Source organism: Prionailurus bengalensis, chromosome B3 (assembly GCF_016509475.1).
Source record: "Prionailurus bengalensis isolate Pbe53 chromosome B3, Fcat_Pben_1.1_paternal_pri, whole genome shotgun sequence".
NCBI lineage: Eukaryota > Metazoa > Chordata > Mammalia > Carnivora > Felidae > Prionailurus > Prionailurus bengalensis.
The window spans coordinates 103092680-103113098 of NC_057355.1; the positions used below are offsets into that span (position 1 = coordinate 103092680).

Sequence of the window (20419 nt, forward strand, 5' to 3'; positions counted from 1 at the left end):
GTAGGATATTAGTAGTTAAGTTTTAAGGAGTCAAAAGTTATAGGTGGATTTTCGACTGCACAGGAGGTCAGTGCCTCTAACCACTGTGTTGTTCAAGGGTCAACTGTATACTTGGATTTCATTTTAAAAAAACATTTTAAACTATTTTTTAAAACTATAATTGGGGCGCCTGGGTGGCGCAGTCGGTTAAGCGTCCGACTTCAGCCAGGCCACGATCTCGCGGTCCGTGAGTTCGAGCCCCGCGTCAGGCTCTGGGCTGATGGCTCGGAGCCTGGAGCCTGTTTCCAATTCTGTGTCTCCCTCTCTCTCTGCCCCTCCCCCGTTCATGCTCTGTCTCTCTCTGTCCCAAAAATAAATAAACGTTGAAAAAAAAAATTAAAAAAAAAAAAACTATAATTAAAAACATACACAAGACACCTGGATGGCTCAGTTGGTAGAGCATGCAATTTTTGATGTCAGAGTTGTGAGTTCAAGCCACATGTTGGGCAGAACCTACTTTAAAAAAAAAAATGTTGGGGCGCCTGGGTGGCGCAGTCGGTTAAGCGTCCAACTTCAGCCAGGTCACGATCTCGCGGTCCGTGAATTCGAGCCCCGCGTCGGGCTCTGGGCTGATGGCTCAGAGCCTGGAGCTTGTTTCCGATTCTGTGTCTCCCTCTCTCTCTGCCCCTCCCCCATTCATGCTCTGTCTCTCTCTGTCCCAAAAATAAATAAACGTTGAAAAAAAAATTAAAAAAAAAATGTTAGCTAGCTACCAAATTAAAACACATAGCACAATAGAAACACTAGCACATAAATTTCTGCTGACAGATTTTTGAGCAAATCTTGGTCCCTCCCTCCTTTCCTCTCTCTCTCTGTCTTTTGGCTAACAGGGACTTGAAGTATAATTTGTCTACAGTTAAAATGCACAATTCTTAAGTGTACAGCTCATGAATTTTCACATATATGCACTCCATACAACTACTACCTATATCAAGGTTTACACAATGTTTAGCATTTCAGAAAGTTCCCTTGTTCCCCTTTCAAGGTCATTAGCCCTTGCTACCCTTCCACCACTAATCTGACTCTATCACCATAGACTAGTTAGTCAGGTCATTGATTAGGAAGCTTATGGGTATGCAATGGCCTTTTGTGTCTGTCCCAAGAATGCAGTGCTCGGTCAACTGCCACACAAGGCTCAAAAGCACCTATTTGGTCCATGTTAGGTCTCAGTGGGCTTTCAAACAAACGCATAACCTGCCACATGGCTCTCCTGCTTATAAAAAGTGTTGGGTAGGAGTGCTTGAGTGGCTCAGTCGGTTAAGCATCCGACTCTTGACTTCAGCTCAGGTCGTGATCTCACAGTTCATAGGTTTGAGCCCTGCATCCGGTGCTGTGCTGGTAGCATGGAGTCTGTTTGGGATTCTTTCTCTCTCTCCCTCTCTCTGTGCCCCTCCCCTTCTCGCACTCTCTCTCTTTCAAAATAAGTAAATAAGCATTGAAAAAAGTGTTGGATATTCCATTTCTGTATCTAAGACAAGAAACTCAACAATCTTAATGATTTGATTTAGAAATTAAAAATGTTTTGGTATTCCTTTTTCAAACTTCTGGGTCTGTTTATACAATAGATGACAAAGCAAACTGATTTAAAAAATATATATATCTGTTTTACTCTTTGCAACTAAAATTATATATACAAGTGAATTAAATGCCAAGCTTGGCAATGGTTATATCTATATTAATTTTTTTTTAATTTTTTAAGGTTTATTCATTTTTCAGAGACAGAGAGACACAGCATGAGTGGGGGAGGGGCAGAGAGGGAGACACAGAATCCGAAACAGCCTTCAGGCTCTGAGCTGTCAGCACAGAGCTCGACGACGCAGGGCCCGAACTCATGAATGGTGAGATCATGACCTGCACTGAAGTCGGATGCCTAACTGACTGAGCCACCCAGGCGCTCCTATTAATTATTTTGAATTTTGGTATTCATCAAAACAGTAATTTTCCTTCATATATTAACTTTATAATTGAATGCTAAATAAATTCTAACTTAAAATATATACAAATTATCTTGTAAATATTTTTAAATTAGGGTTCATTTAAGATTTGTCTGAAGAACTTATACTAATAAAATGTTTGTAACCCACATCCTAGGACATAATTTGTCTGGGCAGAGAGACTTGGCCCTTAAAGTAGCTAGATTTTTTTCTTCCTGACAGCCATTTACCTCAGGCTTACATTGTTCTGAACTGCCCTGTTTTTTTCCTGTCCAGTTGGAAGCACTTTCTCTACTTGCGGAAGCAATGGAAAAAAGTACGGTAAAACCTTGGGTTGCAGGTAATTTGTTCTGCAGTTGTTCCACAAGATGAGCAAACATTTCTGATTAATTTTAACCTGATAAACAAGAAATGTCTTGCAATAGGAGTAGTATGTATGCTGAACATCACATGATCACAATGGTTCTTCTCTCTCTGTCTCTCTTGCTGTGGGACTGTGGGTGATCGTCTCTCATGCTCAGATGCTCAGTCTCAGGCCATGGTGTTTGGCAGAAATCGGTGATTTTTCAGAATGTTGGAAGATGCCCACAACTGGCACTAGTGTATTTTTTGTCACTTCAAAGCACCTATGGACAGTCCTTTGCTTTTCCATCCAAGAGTAAGCTTAGGAATGCTTTGCTTAATTCTAGGTCAGGCGGCTTGCAGATATAGGCCCTTTCCTCTGCTGCCTTATTGCCAGTTACATTAAATACACTATATGACAAGAGTTTAATACTGTGTGAGCCTATACAGTGGCCCCCGTGCAGAAAAATTCCATTGAGCTGATAGATAGCAGTGATTCCATTAGTGATAGTGAAAGTTGTCCTACACAATAACCCTCCTCTCTCTTGTCTCCCTTACACCAGCTACAAAGGTTTTCAAAGGTAAGTGCAGCTTAATTTGTTTTTCTTTATATTTTGTATTTTATTATTTTGTATTATATTACAGTATTATAATCATTTTTATATGAATATTTTTGTGGAATGAATCATCTGAGTTTCCATTATTTCTTATGGGGAAATTTGTTTTGATAAATGAGCACTTTGGATTACAAGCATGTTTCCGGAGTGAATTATGCTCACAAACCAAAGTTTTACTGTAGCTACCACTCTACCACCTTCAACAGGAGAGCCTTACCTGTGCCCTTCCTTGTAAAACTGGTTTTAGAAAGCTCCTTTTTTGAGTGTGTGTGTGTGTGTGTGTGTGTGTGTGTTATTACTAGCATTTGGGGGATTATCATTCTTGCTCCCTGTGGGTAAACATTACTTTTCTATTGTTTTTTGGGTGTGGAGTTTGGTGAGCTCTTTATAGATTTTGGATACTAGCCCTTTGTCCGATATGTCATTTGCAAATATCTTTTCCCATTCTGTTGGTTGCCTTTTAGTTTTGTTGGTTGTTTCCTTTGCTGTGCAGAAGCTTTTTATCTTCATAAGGTCCCAGTAATTCATTTTTGCTTTTAATTCCCTTGCCTTCGGGGATGTGTCGAGTAAGAGATTGCTATGGCTGAGGTCAGAGAGGTCTTTTCCTGCTTTCTCCTCTAGGGTTTTGATGGTTTCCTGTCTCACATTCAGGTCCTTCATCCATTTTGAGTTTATTTTTGTGAATGGTGTAAGAAAGTGGTCTAGTTTCATGCTTCTGCATGTTGCTGTCCAGTTCTCCCAGCACCATTTGTTAAAGAGACTGTCTTTTTTCCATTGGATGTTCTTTCCTGCTTTGTCAAAGATTAGTTGGCCATACGTTTGTGGGTCTAGTTCTGGGGTTTCTATTCTATTCCATTGGTCTATGTGTCTGTTTTTGTGCCATACTTTTCTATTGTTAAAGAAAAAATTAGACCATTTTCAAAAGTCATTTCCTAAAATAAAGTAGGGTAGGAAGGCCTAGCCATGAGGGCAATGAGTCATCAGAAGGCAGCTTGGAGAGAACGTGGGGCTTTGGGCATGAGCTAGGGAAGCCTTGCTTAATCCTCACAGGACTCACATCAATGAGCCAAATAGGATGTCAGGCCCTTCCAACTTGAGAAAAGGGCCTAGTTAGCAGTTTAGATCTAGTGAATGTATAAGAAGGTCAGCTGGAAAATGTTGGAGGTACAGGTGGAAGGCAGACAGGTCCTAGGATACTGGCTGGGGCCACTCAGCTGCTGGAAAATTAAGATCCAGAAAGCTACTCAGACTGTCTGAAGTTTGACTTAAGGCAGAACCAATCTTAACTCTTCGTTGGGTAACACACATCACAGGCACATTGCACAGGGACAGGAGCTGGTCCAAGCAAAGAAGGCCAACTCTAGTTGGTGTGGGGACCTGAGGCCCTGAGAAGAATCCCTGGGCTCCCAACCTAGATTAGATTCAAACAACTTCAGAGCACAAGGGCCAAAAGGCAACCAAGAGGCCCTAACCAGAGTGAAATCTGAGAAGTTTCTGGAAGAGGCTGCACAGGCCACAGTCAGACAACTAGGGCAACCCAATCCCTCCCCTGTCTGAAATTGGAGATTATGACTCTAGTATCCAACCCTGAGGCAGTGGATGAGTAGGAGGATGATTTTCTAGATAAAACCTAAACCAACAAGTCCCACTAGAGCTTCTACAAAGGAATTAGGGATGCAGGAACACAAGATGCCTGGTCCTACTTGCATCAAAGTATGACATCACCAGCTACTATAAACTAAGTTTCGCTCTGGTTAACTGCCCTGTCATTTGCTACCTTTGTTATCTGCTATTTCTCAGTAATCAGCGGTGCATTGCAGTGATTAAGAGTGGTCAAGAAATCAGACTTCCTGGCTTTATATTACAGCTTTGCCACTTACTAATTGTGTGAACTTGGTTTTTAAGTGTCCTTGAGTTTCTACTTCTTTATCTGTAATGTTGGAATAATGATAGGACCAACTCAAGAGGTAAATGTGATTAAATGAAATCACACATGTAAAGCCTTTGGCACAAGATGAGGATTCAATAGAAGTTTGCCTGTGGTGATGGTGAGGGTAGACATAATAGCAGCAGTAGGAGTAATGGTAGTGACAAACCAATGAGCAGTCGTGGACTCATCTCAGGGGTGGGAGGGTAGAAGAGTAGAGAGGTGGTGCCCTGTAAGCTTAGGTTGCAGAGGAATCTGACAGGAAGAACTTCCTACTGTGGTTAATCTAGGGTTCCTCATCATGCAAGTTGGCTCCCCTCAGCCTGCCAACAGCTCTGGAAGTCCTCCCTTCCTTCAGGTCTTTGCATTGGAACCATCTCAGTGGGTTCTTCAGTGGGAACCTGACTGATCTAATACCTGATGGTGGTTCTGTGTCTTTCCATCTGTCTTTCATGCTGGTCCTCAAACCAGCTCCTTCACCCAACTTCCCTCCTTGGGAAGCACCTGAGTATGACTTTCAGTCAACCCTGACTGTCTTTTTCCCCTCCCTCTGAGCCCCCACAATCTTAATCCTCACATCCTGAGACTCTTACCTCACAGAATCTTTCATGCCTTCCCCTCCTTTCCTTTCCCATGGCTTCTCCTTCCCATCTAGATCCTTCTTACTGTCTACTTAGGCTATGACATCCCAACTAGAATTCCCTGCCTCAAGTTTCCTCCCTTGCAACTATAATTCAGCCTATGATTTGCCACCAGACAAATCTTCCTAAAACTGGGGCTTTAAAACTTTTTTGGCCATGATACTCAATAAGAAATATATTTTACTTCACAACCCAGTACACACATATAAAACTTACAAAGCAATGCTGTACTCTGACATTTTTAAATTTATGACCCACTAATGGGCCATATCCCACAGTTTGAAAATACTGCCCCAAATAGTTCTAATTATGTCATTGCCCCAGTGAGAGCTTTCCATATTCCCCATCAGTGACTGAACTTACTATACGTTTTAATCTGGCTTTAAAGGATTCTATAGGATGACCCCAATTTGTGTGTCTAAACACACTTAAACTCTCTGGGCCTTGACCGTCTAATTTATAGAATGGAAACGAAAATATTTTTCCAGCCTGAAGGCCAGGGGTAGACCAGATGATCCAGTTAGCTTCCTTTCTAGGAGCTATGATTCTGGAATTCTAAGTGCCCAATGTCCAGTAACCAGACATGTCCCCTCTCTGGTCTCCACTCCCCACTCCCATCTATGTCTTTGTTCATGTTCCTTCAGTCATCTTTTTCCATATTCCTCTAACTTCCTATGCTGAAATTCCATCAAAGTTCAGCAAGAGCAAAGGACACAAGAAGGAAAGAACATATTCAAGGAATGCAATTGGTCCACTGAGGGTAGAGCCACTAAGGCTGGTATGTTACACACTGGTGGGAAGAAAGATGAAACTTAAAAGGTGGGCTAGGCTACATCATGCCAAGCTGAGACCCTCAGGCTAAGGTTTCATTTGAATTCAGAGGCCATGGGAGTCACTGATGGTTTCAGAGCAGATGTAACATAATCAAAGGTAAGGTTTAAGAAGACAGACTTGCCTGGAGCTGGAGATATCAGAGATTATTTCAATAGTAAAACTGACATAGCCCAGAGGTATCAGGCCAGGCTAGGTGGTATCAGGACAGGATAGACCAGGGATGGATCTGAGAAATCCAGGCAGGCAGCATCTAGGAGGTTCAGCTTGGGCTGCAGATAAGCATCCTGGAGAGCAGAAGGAACACTGAGTGTGGAGGTATAAGGAGCATACTTGAACAAAGGGCCAAAAAGGTGTCTGGCTTCTGCCAGCTCTGGTAGCACAGTGCGGAGACACAGCCAGGATCCGGGACTCAGGCGGCCAGTCCTTGAGAGGGCTGGGGAGAGCAAAACTGCTGGCATAAAAGAAAAGGAACCACCCTTTACTCAAGTCCTGTATGTGACAGTTTCTCCATCAAGCACCTTCACACACCGATCTCAGTGACTTCAAAGCCTGAAGTCTGAATGACACCAAACTGCCCATAAAGTCTCTGAAGACAAGAAGCAAATTCTTTCTCCTCCTGGGACCCAGTGCAGTGCTCACCCCGAGGAGGCCTAGATGAACATTTGTTGGATCGAATTAAAAAGGGATTGTCATTCCTATCACCCCCCCCCCCCCCCAAGATATCACTGCCTATTTGTCTATCTTCACTGGGGATTCTTGGTGTCCTGGGCCTTACACTGTTTAACTAAAAGGCCTGAACACCAAAGCTCTGTGGCTGATTATTTTGATACTCTGAATTCATTAACCTCAATGTATTTCTAGATAAAAGGCTTGAGGTGCAGCCTCAGTGACTGATGATGTGTGAACAGCCAAGGGAGAAATGAGCGTTACTGTCGTCTTTCATCTCAAAGGCCTTGGGGATAGTGAGAGCTCAGCTCTGTGGCAAAATATGAACTATAAATCCTCATGAGATTTGTTTTCCCTCACACAGAGGGAGAAACCAGCACTATTATTATGTCTCTTTTCATGTGCTCTCTTCCAGATATACCATTAACATTTTGGTCTCCCCACCACCCAAGGTGCTTAGTAGATGGGTGGAGCCACTCAAGGAAGGAAGCCACTCATGGGAGGAAGCTGAGTCTCAGGTTCCTGGGATCTGTGTGTACCCCACTGTCACTCTGGCAACCCCGACACAGGAGGGAGAGGCTGCCTGTGGTCAACACCTCCTGAAGGTGAACAGGGGATGTGTGACTCCCAGGAAAAGGATGTAGAACTGTTTCTCTTGGTAAACTCTCCATAAGCCTGTATTATTCAGAATGTATGGCTCCTAGTTATTCAATCCACACTAAAAGCCCCTTTGTTAGCAGGAAAACAGAGGGAAGGCAGATCAATTCTACTTTTGAGGCTCCTGATATACTAAAAAGAAAACATGCACATGGCTAAACAAGATTTAAAATTTTTAGTATATTGGGGCCCCTGGCTGGCTCAGTTGGTAGAACATGCAACTCTTAATCTCAGGGTCGTGAGTTCAAGCCCCACATTGGGTGTGGAGCCTACTTAAAAAGTAAATAAATGAAAATAAAATCATACTATTTTTTAATATGTTTATTTATTTTTGAGAGAGAGAGAGAGCACAAGCGGGGTAGGGACAGAGAGAGAGGGAGAAACAGAATCTGAAGCAGGCTTCAGGCTCTGAGCTGTCAGTGCAGAGCCTGACATGAAGCTCAAACCCACAAACCATGAAATCATGACCTAAGCCAAAGTCTGATGCTTCACCAACTAAGCCACCCAGGTGCCCCAAAATCATAGTATTTTTAATGTTTGTGCTTTTAAAATTAAAATTATATAATGAACATTGTCTTTATTTCCCTCCTGAAAGTATAACGTTGTGTCTGAATTCATAACCTCACCTGCAGATAGCACAAAAGGTCAAATTTAAGGCTCTTTATGAATATGGGCCCTAAATATGAATATAGGATTGCCCACAATCCCACCCAGAGTGCCTCTGTCTCCTCTACCATGCCCTAGTGCACAGAGGACTGAACTGCAGATCATTACGGCTTTGACTAGCGCCAGAATATCCACTGCTTCCATTCAACTGCCCAGGCTCCCTGTGACTTCAAATCAAGTCTGGAGCTTTGATCTACCTCGAGGGGCTACACCCAGATTCAAGACTCCATACTTGTCTGAGGCAAGTCTCCTGGGTGGTGAGAGCCTTTGCTGCCAACTCAGCCAATAAACCGTGCTTTTTGGCTTGAGTTCCATCTGTGATTTCCCCACGTGCACTAAAATTGTGAGAACGCCCTATTTCTAAATGCTTGGACATGCTTACCTGTAGCAGCAGGACAAGAAGGGATTTCCCCAGAGATACTCTTGTTTGGGCACATAACAAACGACTCTAAACCCACTGAGCGAGGAATAGGAGGTGCCCTGATGTCCAAACACAGAAGCACATGATTTGATTTCCACTGTGATAATATGGGGGAACTGCCAGCACCATCTTTTAAAAAACATCCAAAGAGGGGCATCTGGGTGGCTCAGTGGGTTGAACGTCAGACTTTGGCTCAGGTCATGATCTCACGGTTCACGATTTCATGGTTCATGAGTTAGAGCCCCATGACGGGCTTTGTGTCAACAGCTCAGAGCCTGGAGCCTGCTTTGGATTTGGTGTCTCCCTCTCTTTGCCCCTCTGCCACTTACTCTCTGTCTCTCTCTCTCTCTCTCTCAAAAAACAAAAAAACAGCCAGAGGCCTAACCCAAAGCATTAACACATCTGCTCTATAGGGTATTGGCTTTGGGGAACAATGGTCAAGGAACCCATTTCTTTGGACTCTGCTTCTTCTCCAGCTTTGGGAGGACTGAAGCTGGAGGCCTCTGTAAGGCCAACTGACCTCTGAGTCAAAACTTTGTTGGGTTTTCCTCACTCAAACTTGTCTTCTAAGAATTTCATACTCGTTTCAAGAGAATAAAGGAGTTAGCACTCAACCATACAATCCCCATAAGGAACAGGGGTTCTATCCCTTCTAGAAGTGGGAAGTCTGAGACCCTAGGGCCTGCTCTGTGTCCTTGAGGTGCCACTGATTCCTGTCCCAGAATTCACTGACGTTTGAAAATATAAAGAGGTGGTGAGGAACAGGCAGTGACACAGTTAGAGAGAGCTGTCTAAAATAACTCAGGAGCCTGGAAATGATTGATGTATTAAAGTGTCTACCCTTCAGAAAAAGCAGATAAGCAGATGAGAAAGAGCAGAAGCAATAACATAGAATTTACAGTATCATTAAAGGAATAAAAATATTTTTTCATATCAATCTCATCTTAATTATAAAGAGGCACAAATTGATGATGTCACTGCCACTATTGTGTTTTTTGGCAAACAGCTATATAATTGTGCTTCCTCACAGGCTATGGCAAAGGGAAAACATTAAAAAAAAATTTTTTTTAATCCCAAGGGGAAAAAAAGACACAAGCAGAAGGAACATTTTTTCCCCCAGACTTGGCCATACTTATATTTTAAAAAGTAGTGCTTCTCTAAGCGTACTTCTTCTAGAAAGCTTCTGCTGACCAGATAAATGCTAGAAAACTGAGCTGGTTACTCTGTATGTATCTTGGGTGCTATTTCTTACTGTTTGTTTTTGTTTTTGTTTCTTGAAAGAGAGAGACAGAGTGTGAGCAGACGAGGGGCAGAGAGAGAGGGAGTCACAGATTCCGAAGCAGGCTCCAGGCTCAGAGCTGTCAGCACAGAGCCCAACATGGGGCTGAACTCACAAGCCATGAGATCATGACCTAAGCTAAAGTTGGACCCTCAACCAACTGAGCCACTGAGGTGCCCCTTGTTAGTTCTGGAAATGAGAAAATTATAAAGAAAGTACCACCTCCATCACTAATTACTGATGTCACAAATCCTCACATGACTTTGTGTATTTCTTAAAGGAAATAATGACCGTTGCCTTCCCTCTCTTTCTTTGCCTTTAAAAGTAAAAATTCTAGGGGCACCTGGGTGGCTCAGTTAGTTAAGCATCTGCCTTTGGCTCAGGTCATGATTTCACGGTTCGTGAGTTCAAGCTCCGTATCAGGTTCTCTGCTGCAGCATGGAGCCCACTTTGGACCACTTCAAAAAATAAATAAACTTTGAAAAAAAAAAAGAGTGATAATTCTGGTATAGCTTTTATATGAATTCTGCTGAATTCATTTATCACCAGCTAAAAATGATTTTCTCCAACCCCTACTACCAAGAACATTAGTCCAGTGACTCCTTCCTTCAGGTCTAAGAAGAAGCAATGTCATGCAGCCATTTATTCACTCTATGGAGTGCATATTTATTCAGTGGCTGGTGTTTTACTGGGCCCTGAGGATAAAATAGTGACCAAAAAAGAGCCTTGGACTCGTGGTAAGAATCACACCAATAAATGTAAAATTACACTCTGTGATAAATGTCTGTTGTTTCCAAGAACTCCTCCTTGTTCTTAGTTCTTAATTAATCTCTTCTTGTTTCTGTGTGTACCTGCTGCCTCCCCTCTTCAACTTCCATCTCCTCCTATTCACTTGATCCTTCCTGCTCATGCTCTGGTTTACACCCTTAACCCCGCCTTCAGAGCTCTTGACAGAGTAGTTTTATATTCGTCACCTTCTTTTCAGCCACTGAACGACATAAGTTGGTTCCTACCAAACCCATACTACTGAAAATGCTCTCTCAAGATGGGCACCAAGGATCTCCCCATTACCAAATCCTCACTGCAACTTTCAACATTGCTCTTGACCTCTCCTCAGTGTCTAACACCCCTGACTACCTCCATCTGTTAATGTTCTTTCCCTATCAGACAGTGCTCTCTTCTTTCTCCTTACAATGCTGAGGGATTGGGGTTCCCAGGGTTCTATCCTTAGCCCTCCTCCCTTCTATTCATTCTGGGAGATGGCATTCACTTTCTACACCTCAATGACACTTTCCCTTCCTTCCTTCCTTCCTTCCTTCCTTCCTTCCTTCCTTCCTTCCATTCATTCTTTCTTCCTCTCTTTCTCTCTTTCTTGTGTGAGAGAGAATCTTAGGGAGGCACCACACCCCGCAAGGAGTATTTGAGTATCTCAGATTTGAGATCTGAGTATCTACAAAACAAAGCTCATGGTTTTCCCTCCTAACCCGTTTCTCTTTTGTTCTCTGTCTGAACAAATAACATCACTTTCCATTCAGGTACCCAAGTCAGAAGCCTGAAAGTTATCTGTGACTATCCTCTTTTCCTCATTCAGGCATTCCATGTGCCATTGAGTCCTATTAGAGTTCACACCTGAAATGTCCCTTCCAACAAAGGATGGCAAATAGGTTTCATGTAATATACTGGCTCTGATCAATTAGTAGTTGCTACTACTATGTTGAGAGCACTGTGTTGGGAAGGATTCTGAGGCAGCCTCTGATCTCACCAGCATCTGACCTCAGTTCCTGGCTTCGCTGTGGGTGGTGGGATACATGCCAGGTATTCGCCATCCAGCTCTAAAACTTCTTTGGTAAACAAATGGAGATAACCTCTTCCTTCTCCCATTGCCACCGCTCTGGATGCTCTCTCGGAGTTTTACAATAGTCTCTTATGTCTCTTTGTCCCTTTTGGCCCCTCTTTCCCCTGATTCATCATTCATCCAGCCTGTGCTTTATCCCTCTAAAACAAAGATATATCTAATCATGTCTGTTTAAAAAGGGTCCCCATGGGGCACCTGGCTGGTTCATTTGGTTAAGCATCCAACTCTTGGTTTCAGTCAGGTCATGATCTCATGGTTCGTGAGTTTGAGCCCCGCATCCGACTCTGCTGGCAGTGCGAGGCCTGCTTGGGATTCTCTCTCTCTCTCTCTCTCTCTCTCTCTCTCTCTCTCTGCCCCTCCCCCTCTCACTCTTTCTCTCTCAAAATAAATAAATAAACTTAAAAAAATAATAAAGCATAGGCATTAATGGCCAGAATCTGACTAGAGCGCACCCACCTCCCCCTACACTTCCCTGAGCTCTCTCGGGCAGCACAGAATAGCACCACGGTTCACAGCATGGACTCAAACCCCACATCAGCCACTTCCTAGTTGTATGACTCTCAGCAAGTTATTTGACTTTGTGAGCCTCAGTTTCCTTATTAGCAAAATGGAGGAAAATAGGGTTGTTGTGAGGATGAGGGAGTTAAGTGATAGAAAGCGCCTGGCAGAGCTCTGGTGCACAATAAACCAACGTAAGTGTTCTCTCCCATTGCCCGCATGGGCACACTTGGCCCTCACTGGATCTGGTCAGGCTGTTTCCATTGGCCCTCCCCCATCTTTCTGCACTTCCTGGAAGAATACCTTGTCCCTTGCTCCATCCTCCTATAGCACGCACCCTGTTCCGCTGCTCCAGCAGTCATTACACTGTACCGTAGTTATGTATGTGGGTGTCTGACCCAACAGTCGGGACTTCCCTGAGGGCAGGAAACATGTCTTACCTGTGTGTCCTCTACAGGAGACAGGTTATGCCTTACTGATGACGTGATGAACAAGTTGGCAGCGGAGGCAGGATGAGCAGTGGGTAGTGATAATGGTTATAGTTGAAACTGTTGTTTATCTGAAAGGGAGGTAATAAATAACAGTTAATCTCCTGGAATGCTATACCAGTAGTGGGTAGACTTTTCTTGCTTTTATATGAAGACATCCAGAGGAATCAATCCCTCAGCTCTTTTTCTTTGCCCCCAGGAAGGGCTTTTACTAACTTCAAGGTTATAATGCCCACTCTCATCTCTATAAAGATGAACTGTACTTTTCATGGCCTAATTCCTACCCCACCTTCAGTTCAATGCTAGATGTAGAACAAACAGAAGCTTCTTGTTTAATTGTAAGACCCTTGACATCTACTCCTGATTGGATCATGGGCAGGTAGCTCTGAGTGTCCCATGATCAGAGTTATTACAGCTAATGATAATAAGGGATTTGGAGAGCTTTGACTTACAATTTGGATTAGAAGGAATTAGCCTTCCCCTGAGAAATACCTATCACCATTTGCTGCCTCATGCTCTGATATGATTTAAAATGTGATTTTGTGGGCAACAGACTTCCACAGTTTATAGTAAACAGTCAGCTGTAACTAGGTGCCTCTAAGCTTCTCTTCAAGGCTCATGACCTTGATTCTGTCCTTGTGCATTCAGAGTACATGGCATGCCCTACAAAGTTTCAGAAAGGGGAAAATCCTCCTTCACATTCTCCTATTTTCTGCACAAACCAGATCTCCCCAGTTCATTCCACAGAGATATTTACGGTTGCTGACTAGCAAACGCATTGAAAATATGCACAGCATGTTGCCAATGGATCTCCGCAAGAGCCTGTCAGTCCTGCTCTGCCTGACCTGCCACCACCCTGCAATGTCCAGAGTTCTGTTTGCACTGAGAGCTCTGGGGCTCCAGGGAGGCGATGCCTATCAACAGGGTCAGATGCACTTTCCAGCTGGCCTCCTCACCTCTGCTTTCCCCAACCTGGCAGACTAGTGGGTTGGAGAGGTTGCAGTTAGTGTGTTTTGACTGCTTCAGCTTCAGTAAAGGCCCAATGTATTTTTTTGTGAGGGAAAGCATGATTTGTGGGGGAGAGAGGAGGAAAGAATCTGTTGAGGGATGTGTGGGAAGCAGAATATAGCACGATGGAGGCCAGAACTCCTGGGGATTTGTTAGGGATGAAGATCAGAAAATTGTGGATCTGAGCGAGCCTGAGCTGACAGTGGACAGGCTGCCTAGCAGAGAAAGTGCAACCCAAGGCCAAGTTCCCAGAAAAGACTTCCCAATAGTAGAGTGTCTCCCATGCCCCTGGGTGGGCAGTGTGCATTCAAGTGAAGACATCCTGGAACAGGAATCAAACAGCAGTAGCTATGGTGACATCACCAGAAGCCAGTTCTCTCCAGTGCAACTCTAGAGCAGCACACATGGAGGATGCAGGCTTCCACAATCAATGCAGACTCTCCGGGGGAGTTCCCTGAGGGCCTACATTCTGTGTTAGGGTGTGACTTGGTGGCTTGTGACAGAAACCCGTTCCAGGAAGCTCAAGAAGAAAAAAGGATTTTAAAAGCCATGGGGTGGTGGGGTGGTGGCAAGAGTGACATATAAAATCCAAATGCAGAAATGAGACTAGCCCTCTGAAAAGGCCTGGAACCAGGAGTTGAAGTACTTTAGACCTTTCTGTGTGTCTTGTCTCACAGCCACACGTACCAAGTGACTGATGGTCTCTCAGGGGCTGAAATCCCAGCTCCCAGGTGAGAGACTCCAAGTGCTCAGCTTGTTTCAATAGTTCACTCCTGATTCTATCAACTCTGGCTCGGGTGAGAGGTCATGAGGTGCTAACATAGCTGCTGGGAGCCGCCCTGTGAGTATGGCAAGGAGAGGGCTTCCAGGGCAGGAGACGTGCAATAGATAATCTATTCCAGCCCTTGTTTCCGTTGCGTTGTCCCCTCTTCCCTCAGATCTTTACATGGCTGCCCCCTTCTTGTTATCTCAGCTCAAACATGACCTCCTTGGAGGAATGTTCCTTGACCACACCAACTAAAGTAACAATTGTCCTCTCCCCGTTCCTTCCCATTCGCTCTCTGTTGTGGGCTGAAGTGTGTCTCCCCAAATTCTGTATGTTGAAATCCTAACCCTCGGTACCTCAGAATGACTGTATTTGGAGATAAGGTCTTTAAAGAGGTAATTAAGTTAAAATTAGGTCATTAAGGTGGGCCCTACTCCAATAAGAGTGGTATCCTTATAAGAGGAAATTTGGACAAAGACATGTACAGAGGAAAGAACACGTGAGGACACAGGGAGGAGACAGCTATCTAGAAGTCAAGGACAGAGGCCTTTCAGAAGAAACCAAGCCTGTAGACACCTTGATCTCAGACTTACAGCCTCTAAAATTGTGAGAAGAGCATCTGTTGTTTGAGCCTCCCCATCCGGGAGAGCTGCCTCTCCTAAGGTCTTGCCTTTGCATCATGGTCCTAAAATCTCTGTACCTGTATAAATCAGCCAACCTATTATCTGAGGATTAATACTGGGCTTCTCCCTGATTTCAAACAGCACAGTGATCTGTACATAGAAGTTACTCATTGATGTTTTTAATGATTTTATTAGACTGCTTTTTTTTTTTTTTTTTTTTTTTTTTTAGAGAGAGAGAGAGCCGGGGAGAGGGGCAGAGGAAAGAGAGAGAGAGAGAGAGAGAGAGAGAGAGAGAGAGAGAGAGAGAATCCCAAGAAGACTCCACACTCAGCCTGGAGCCAGATGCAGGGTTCCATCCCTCAACCCTGGGATCACCACATGAGCTAAAATCAAGAGTTGGACACTCAACTGACTGAGCCACCCAGATGCCCCTAGATTGCATTTTACACTTATCTTGGAAGAGTTTGTAAAGGCTTCAGGTTGGGTACTAATGAGTCCTTTTTACTGCATGTATAGAAGTTATAAATTCCCTGGGCACACCTTGAACACAGCAAAATCCTTCTGTTAGTTTTAAGAAGCATTAAAGTGGCACCGAAGGGGACATGTGAGTAAGGAGGTGAAGCCAAAAGTATGTCTGATCCCACCATTAGATGTAAGCCTGCTAAGTAGGGAGGCATGAGCTTTATCTATCTCTGAAATGACTCAAGATAACCAGAAAGAAAGGGAAGAGGGTGACTCATCCCTTGTCTCTATAACAACTCTTTTGGCTATCCCAGCAGCTAACCCCTTAAGGGAAGTGGTGCGTTGCTGGGCCACAGGCCTCATGACTCAAAGTCTTAAGACTTATGTGTTTACTCATTTTCTTAAAGAGACAAAGGCCATTCCTGTGGGTAACTCTTTTTTAATGTCCATTAGTTAGTCATTTACTATGGATGACCCATTCACGTAAATTGGCTGCCAGATTCCCTCTTCAGAGAAAGGATTATATTTTCATAACTAATTCCTAGCCACACAGTGATTCATCCCCAACACACAGCGACTTCTCTGTGCAAGCCTAAAGACAAAAGAATCCCATATATAGGGAACCATCTGTGAAGGATGCTGTATTGGAGTGAGTCTTATAATCAAGGAGGAAGAGCTAGCAGGCCCTTGTGGCCAGGGTCAGGTAAGTGAGGGGGAGAGTGCTGGGAGGGACAGTCCAAGTTAAACTCTAAATTTGAATGTTTGCTTCCTCCAATTTCCTTCTTAGCAATACAGTTTTATATACATCACATATCCATTGTTCTTGGACATCATAGGATCCCAAGTAGCTCACATTATAAGTCTACTTGGGTTGCTTGACATAATTTCTAAGTTTATAAGAACCCTGAAACCCATCTTACATTTTTAAAATATTTATTTATTTATTTATTTATTTATTTATTTATTTATTTTATTTTATTTAATTTTATTTTGTGAGAGAGAGAGAGATAGAGTGCGAGCAGGGGAGGGGCAAGAGTGAGGGAGACACAGAATCCCAAGCAGGCTTCAGGCTCTGAGCTGTCAGCACACAGCCCAATGCAGGGCTTGAAACCATGAACTGTGTGAACATGACCTGAGCTGAAGTCTGATGCTCAACTGACTGAGCCACCCAGGTGCCCCTAAAGGTTTTTTTTAATGTTTATTTATTTATTTTTGAGAGAGAGAGTGAGATCAGGGGAGGGGCAGACAGAGAGAGGGAGACAGACAATCCAAAGCAGGCTCAGAGCTGTCAGAGCAGAGCCAGATGTGGAACTAGAAGTCACAAACCATAAGATCATGACCTGAGCCAAAGTCGGATGCTTAACCAACTGAGCCACCCAGGTGCCCCAAACACATTTATTTTAAACATTTAAAAATTATAGGGGTGCCTGGGTGGTTCAACCAGTTAAGCGTTTGACTCTTGATTTCAGTTCAGGTCATGATCTCACTGTCATGGGATCAAGCCCCGAGTTGGGCTCTGTGCTGAGTGGGGAGCCTGCTTCGGATTCTCTCTCTCTCCTCTGTCTCTGCCCCTCCCCAGCTATGCTCTCTCTCAAAAAATAACATAACATACAATTAAAATAAAATAAAATATTTAAAAATATCTTATTTTTGGAGTTATTTATAGATGTATATATATATATACATACTAAATATACCTATCTATCTGTATCTATATATTTTTTTGGTAAACTGTAATTTGGACTTTTCATTAATTTCTACCCTTCGATCCCATTGTATTCATGAGATTATACCACAATACCACATTTCCAATTTTCCATTTTGGTTTACTGAGTGAAGTCATTACCCAAAACATAGAACATGTGTGATTGCATCATTAGTTTACATCATAACCACCAGCTGGCCAGTTCAAACCAGGCTTCCTTTGTCCCACCGAGGTTATTTATAAGCTCCCCATAGTCTTGTTCTTACATGAGCAGCCTCTCCCCTGCTCAGTTCTTCTGCTAAAGAAAGTAGTGTGCCATCGCCGTCAGTGGCAGTATCTGCCCCATCCCTTGGGAAAGGTCCATTATCTCCTTGAGAGAACTCTCAGTGACACTAGGAGAACCTAGTGAGAACCCTAATGTCTGTCCCAGGAATCTGCTCTGGAAATCCCTGAAGAGCCAGCACAGCCTGGAGTATATGCAGAAGGGGAAGGAATGGCTGCCTCCCAGGGAGGACTGTTTCTTGTCTTATCTTGGGCCTGATACAGTTTCTCTCAACGCTTTCTCAAAGACAGTCCATTCTTTCCTCCCTGGGGCTCCAACCCCGCAAAAGAGGCTGGGCAGAGATTGGTTCCAACATCCTCTTCATTCTTTAGCACAAAATCCCTTCCTTCTCTAGCCCAAAACCCAAAAGCTCCAAGATATAGGTCAAGCACATACAGAGGCTTTCTCATACATACTATTAGCCAGACACAATCCAGTATGAGACAGGAAAACCATTCCTTAGAATTAAAACATGAATCCACAGAGCAACTCTCCTCCTTTGTTCTCTCAGAGATCATTTCACCTTGTGGTCAATTCCATTTCTGAATGACCCCTTCCAACTTTAAAATCTACCAACTTTTGGTGATGTGTTCTTGGTAGTGTTTTTTTTTTCTTCTTTCCACATCTCTCTCCTTCATGTCCTCCCCCTCCTCTTTCCCTCTGTTCCCTTCCTTCCTTCCTTCTTTCCTTCCTTCCTTCCATTCTTTAGTTCTTTCTGTTGTGTTCTTTGCCTCAACTTACTGAATGGCAAATATCCCATTTCCAGACACTTATTTCTCAGACCCTGATGTACTTTCCACTTGATCTATGTTGTGATCTTGGTCATATTGAATACACTGTGCCTCAGCTTTCTCATCTTTAAAATGGAGATAAAAATTACCAGCAAAGAAATTGAATCAGCAATCAAAAAACTCCCAACAAACAAAAGTCCAGGACCAGATGGCTTCACAGGTGAATTCTACTAAACATTTAAAGAATAGTTAATACCTATTCTTCTCAAACTATTCCAAAAAATAGAAAAGGAAGGAAAACTTCCAAATTCATACTATGAAGCTAGCATTACCTTGGTACCAAAATCAAATAAAGACATTACAAAAAAAAAAAAAAAGAAAAAAGAAAAAGAAAGAAAGAAAGAAAGAAAGAGAAAAAAGAAAAAAAAGAACTACAGGCTAATATCCCTGAAGAACAGAGATGCAAAAATCTTCAACAAAATATCAGCAACCCAAATCCAACAATACATTAAAAAAATAATTCACTGAGATCAAGTGAGATTTATTCCTGGGTTATGAGTGAGGGTGGTTCAACATTCACAAATCAATCAAAGTGATACATCACATCAATAACAGAAAGGACAAGAACCAAATGATCATTTCAATAGATGCAAAGAAAGCATTTTTTAAGTACAACATCCATTCATGATTAGAAACCCTCAACAAAGTAGGTTTAAAGGGAACACACCTCAACATAATAAAGGCTATATATGAAAAGCCCACAGCTAACATCATCCTCAGTGGGGGAAAACTGAGAACCTTTCCCCTAATGTAGGAACAAGACAAAGATGTCCACTCTTAACACTTTTATTCAACATAGTACTGGAAGTCGTCGCTATAGTAATCAGACTACAAAAAGAAATAAAAGGCATCCAAATCAGTAAGGAAGAAGTGAAACGTTCACTATTGCAGATGACATGACACTATATATAGAAAACCTGAAAGACTCCACCAAAAAACTGCTAGAGCTGACAAATTCAGTAAAGTCACAGGATACAAAATCAATGTACAGAAATCTGTTGCGTTTCTATATACCAATAATGAAGCACCAGGAAAAGAAATTAAGAAAATAATCCCATTTACAATTACACCAAAAATAAGATATCTAGAAATAAACCTAATCAAAGAGGTGAAAGACCTGTACTCTGAAAACTATAAAACACTGATAAAAGAAACTGAAGATGACACAAAGAAATGGAAAGACACTCCATGCTCATGGATTGGAAAAACAAATACTGTTAAAATGTCTATACTACCCAAAGCAATCTACACATTTAATGTAATCCCTATCAGAATACCAACAGGGTTTTTCACAGAGCTAGAACAGAGTCTGAAAATTTGTATAGACCACAAAAAACCCTGAAAGCCAAAGGAACCTTGAAAAAGCAAAACAAAGGTGAAGGCATCACAATTCTTGACTTCAAGTTGTATTACACAACCATAGTAATGAAAACAGTATGGTGCTAGTACAAAAATAGACACATAGATCAATGGAACAGAATAGAAAGCCCAGAAAAGAACCCATAACATGTGGTAAATTAACCTTCGACAAAGCAGGAAAGGATATCCAATGGGAAAAAAGAATATCTCTTCTTCAAATGGTTCTGGGAAAACTGGACAGCAACATGCAAAAGAATGAAACTGGACCACTTTCCTAAGCCATATACCAAAATGAACTCAAAATGTACTAAGACATAAATGTAAGACCTCAAACCATAAAAATTATGGAAGAGAACACCGGCAGTAACTTCTTTGACATCGACCACAGCAACTTCTTTCTGGATATGTCTTCTGAGGCAATGGAAACAAAAGCAAGAATAAACTATTGGAACAACATCAAAATAAAAAGCTTCTGCAGAGCCAAGGAAACAATCAACAAAACTAAAAGGCAACCTACAC

The 20419-nt window shown here is 42.7% G+C and overlaps 1 long non-coding RNA gene across 2 annotated transcripts in view; it reads right to left on the reverse strand.

Moving 5' to 3' along the window:
* LOC122469123 overlaps positions 1-20419 on the reverse strand; it is a 75472-nt gene that overhangs the window by 51427 nt on the left and 3626 nt on the right. For both annotated transcript variants that reach the window (XR_006293386.1, XR_006293385.1), the window contains exon 2: positions 12817-12935. This is a non-coding gene — a long non-coding RNA (uncharacterized LOC122469123). The remainder of the gene's footprint in view (positions 1-12816; positions 12936-20419) is intronic.